The 4,383-nt window shown below is 45.2% G+C and overlaps 1 long non-coding RNA gene across 1 annotated transcript; it reads right to left on the reverse strand.

Moving 5' to 3' along the window:
• Nucleotides 1–1,209: 1,209 nt before the first annotated feature.
• LOC120859791 lies at nucleotides 1,210–3,895 on the reverse strand. The gene is made up of 2 exons (XR_005720150.1): nucleotides 3,432–3,895; nucleotides 1,210–1,327 (listed from the first exon to the last, which is right to left on the reverse strand). It is a non-coding gene; the product is annotated as an uncharacterized LOC120859791 (long non-coding RNA).
• Between the last annotated feature and the right edge of the window lie 488 nt (nucleotides 3,896–4,383).

Here is a 4,383-nt window from a genome sequence, read left to right on the forward strand (position 1 = left end):
TGAAGGGGAGCAAATGCTACCACAAAATATACCACCTCAGCATGAGAATTCGTTGGACCAAATTATTATTTTTTTTTAGAGGACGCATGATCATCTCTGAAACCCAAGTTCAAGACGGCTCTTCTGTGAGTCAATTTACCAGAGAAATCTCATTTCAAAGGAATCCTCTCTCTATGCCAGATAGAAGGATGAGACACAGTCTTTTGAAACTCTTTTTTCTTTTCTATCAATAGGGAAAGCTAAGCCGTAAATCTGTACAACAACCATACCCTTCCTTTCCTTTGGTTTTATTTTTGTTAATATTTGTTTGTTTGTTTTAATTTGGCTGCGCCAGGTCGACCTTCATTGAGGCAAGCCAGATATTTGGCTACAGCATGCAAACTCTTCGCTGTGGCATGGGAGATCTAGTTCTCAGATCAGGGAATGAACCTGGGCCTCCTTCTTTGGGAGTGTCCAGTCTCAGCCACTGGACCACCAGGAAGTGCCTGTTTTGTTTTTAGGTGAAGATGGTATTTAAGGTGATATCTTGAGCCATTTCAGTCACTGACTCAGTTTCCTGAGTTTCTCCAAAGCACTCACAAGGTGCACATTGTTAAACTGATTTGGAAAACAAGTAAAGGTTGTCTGCTGCAACACTGTGTGCTTACAAATATCTAAACGGTAAATGGCATGTTATTTATTTTTAATTACTATGGGGAGAAAAAGAATGCAGGATTCATACATGTTACAACATGAATAAACATTAAAACCATCTTCAGTGGAAAAAATCCATATAGAAAAGGCCACCCAGAACCCATATTCACGATGTCTGCTTTCAATCCATCAAGTTTGTCCAAATAACTGAAAATCTCAGTAACACTCTAAACAAAGAAAAAAGGATGAGGATGGAAAAAAAGATATATTCACACACTTGAGCAATTGCTAAGAGTGGAAGTGGGGCTGTGGATTACATTATAATGTAGAAACCATATGATTTCCTGATTTTGGAGATTATGTGGTGGTTCTGCAGAAGGCACCCATTTTGGATAAAACACATAAGAGTATTTTAGATGATGTGGCAAATGCGAGCACCTTTTCCCATTGCTAGGCGTTTTCTGTACATTTTAAATGACTGGAAAGTAAACTATGTTTGAAAACAACCATGTCAATACCACAAAGGAAATTTAGAGTAGACAGGCAGGAAGGTTTCTTCTACAGGCCAAGACTTACCCAGACGAAGTTCAAGGGAAGCTGTGATGCTCACTGCCCTTGAAGGAGTCCACATGGAATGAAGAAGTACTGTGGGAAGTCTATTAGGAAACACCGTGGCTTGGGTCCTCTGGATGACCTATTGCAGGAGAAACAGATTTTACAAATAAAATTTTCCACGTAACTTGACAAAAAGTTGTTAGACTACAATCAGTAAAGCTGAATCATTTCGGATCGATTTACAACCGTATAAAATACTACCATTTACAATCCCAATCAATATACAAACATCACTTGCGTTTCTATACACTAATAACAAGCAGAAACAAAAATTGAGAAAACCCCACTTATCACTGCATCAAAAACAGTAAAACAGCCAGCAACAAACTTAATCAAGGACATAAAAGACCAGTCGTCTGAAAACGAGAAAGCACTGATAAAGAAACCAAAGGAAACACAAATACACAGAAAACTACTCCACGCTCACGCACTGGAACAATGAGGAATTAAAAGGTCCATTCCAACCAAAGTCATCAACAAATACACTGACTGCAATCACAAAATAATATTCAATGGCATTTTTCACACAAATAGAAATATTCCTAATATTAGACTGCTAATGTTGAACAGGACCTTAAACGGCCAAAAAGACTCTGAGAAAGAGGAACACAGCTGGAGGCATCCTCCTGTCCGACTTCAAACTGCATCACGGAGCTGTAGTGACCACCACCGTGAGGAACTGGCAGGAACACAGACACAGGGACTCCAGGAGAGAATAGAGAGCCCAGGAACGAACCCCACACGTACATGGTCAATTCCTGAAAATCAGAGCAGGAACGAGCGAAGAGGAAAGGACAGTCTTCCCAAGAAACAGTGACAGGAAAATGGCCACCTACACGGAAGAACATCAGTGGTCATCCTCGAGGTCATCTAACACAAACCTAACTAAAACCCCACCGTTTTTCACACGGAGCTCTTTCCCCCGAGTCCTCTGAGATGGACCTCCAGTCAGCCCTCAGCTGGACACAGGAAATGTCTACTCCGTCCTCATTTTTCGCTCTTGCAGCGCCTCCCTGCTGGTGGGCACTGAGGCAACCCTGCTCTTCTCTGCCTGAATGCAGCCCCGTTATCCAGAAGCCTGAGCCCTGATGGTCCTGAGACAAAGCTCCCGCCAGCCAGCTGCTCACCGAGCAGAGTCTAAAGGCAAAGCGTCCTGTGCCCGCGGGTCAGAGGGGGATTTGGCGCCCCCTGCGGGCCGCCAGAGAAGAGCGGGCAGCCCGGCGCTCACAGACCTCAGAGGGCTCACCCAGAAGCAGCTCTGCTGCGAGCACTCAGGCTGGAAGCCCAAACTGAAATGGAGCAGAATAGCTCCATGACCCTCTGCAAAACATGGCTAAGGAACACTCAGAGCCTGTATGGAATGCAGCCATAAAAAACAACACATTTGAGTCCGTTCTAATGAAGGGGATGAACCTAGGGTGTCTTAAACAGGGAAGTCAGTCAAAGAGAGAAAAACATGGAATCTAGAAGGATGGTACTGACGAGTCTGTTCACATAGCAGCGATGGAGATGCAGACATAGAGAACAGACTTACGGACAAGGGTGGGGAACAAGAGGGAGAGGGTGAGAGGAGTGGAGAGAGCAGCATGGATGCAGGTACACCAACATTTGTAAATAGACAACCAATGGGAATTTGCTGTAGGACTCAGGGAACTCAAACTGGGGCTCCGTAATCACCTAGAGAGGTGGGAATAGGTGGGAGGTGGGAGGGAGATTCAAGAGCAAGAGGACATAGGTACACCTATGGTTAATTCATGTGGGTGTATGACAAATCAAACCAATATTGTAAAGCAGTGATCAATGAACTAAAAAGAAATAACTGTTTAGAAAAATATGCACATAAACACAAACTTTGCAACAAGGTAATTCCATTTAAAACACTATAGAAATTTTAGAAAACAACAAAAGATCTACATGACCTTTGGTCTGGTGATCAGGTCTAACACACACAAAAAAAGCCAACTTACCAAATTATGAATATAAATTATTTAAAACGTTGCCTTTTATAATTTTATACATTTACCCTGTGGAGGACCTTACTCGAGAGAACCAAAAACAAACTGTTAAATGAACCACTGACCACCCACCCTTGCCAGGCCACAGAGAAAAGAAAACCCTTGCAGGAGTCATCTTACAACAGGAGGTCCTGGTAAGGAACAAGGAACTAACAAACTACCACCAACCAGAATTCTGGAGAGGTCAGAAGGAGATGGGAGGCTCCAGTTCAGAGGTCCTACCAACCTCCCAGGATCCACTTCGCTGGAATCCATCTCGGCTGAGTGATGCGTGTGCCCCCAAGAAGGATCCTAATTCAGAGTGACTGGCAAGAGACAAACCAGAAATTAACCCAATGACCATAAAACCTGAGACTGTGAGCCACGTGGCAGAGTGGTTCTCTCCGTTTCCCTCACCCTCCTGCCCTGCGCCCCGGCAGCCCTTCCCAATAAAGCCTCTCGCTTGGACAGCACTCCTCTCCTCAGACGACTCATTGCCAAGTGTCAGACAAGAACTCACTCTCAAGCCCTGGAAGGGATCCCCCTTCCTTCATCAAAAGCAATATCCAGGAGAAAATATCTTCAAAACGCTGTCTTGTAGAGAAGGAAATCAGAGAAGGCAATGGCAGCCCGCTCCAGTACCATTGCCTGGAGAATCCCATGGGCAGAAGAGCCTGGTAGGCTGCAGCCCTGGGGTGGCTGAGAGTCAGACACGACCTCACTGAGTGACTTCACTTTCACTTTTCACTTCCATGCACTGGAGAAGGACATGGCAACCCACTCCAGTGTTCTTGCCTGGAGAATCCCAGGGACAGAGGAGCCTGGTAGGCCGCCGTCTATGGGGTTGCACAGAGTCAGACACGACTGAAGCGACTTAGCAGCAGCAGCAGAGAAGGAAATGGCACCACCTGCAGTATTCTGGCCTCAGAAATCCCAGGGACAGAGGAGCTTGGTGGGCTACAGTCCAAACGCAGGGCATTTCTGAGGGGAGGAAACAGTCCCAGGGAAGCTGAGGTGCTCACCAAAGGCCTAAGAGCTTTTGATAGCACACCAGAGCTGTGGCTGAGGATTCCCAGCTGCCAGGCCTCTTGATTCTGGCCTCTTTCACTAGATACATGTGTGGAAAACTAGAATCTAAAAT

Source organism: Oryx dammah, unplaced genomic scaffold (genome assembly GCF_014754425.2).
Source record: "Oryx dammah isolate SB20612 unplaced genomic scaffold, SCBI_Odam_1.1 HiC_scaffold_3121, whole genome shotgun sequence".
NCBI lineage: Eukaryota > Metazoa > Chordata > Mammalia > Artiodactyla > Bovidae > Oryx > Oryx dammah.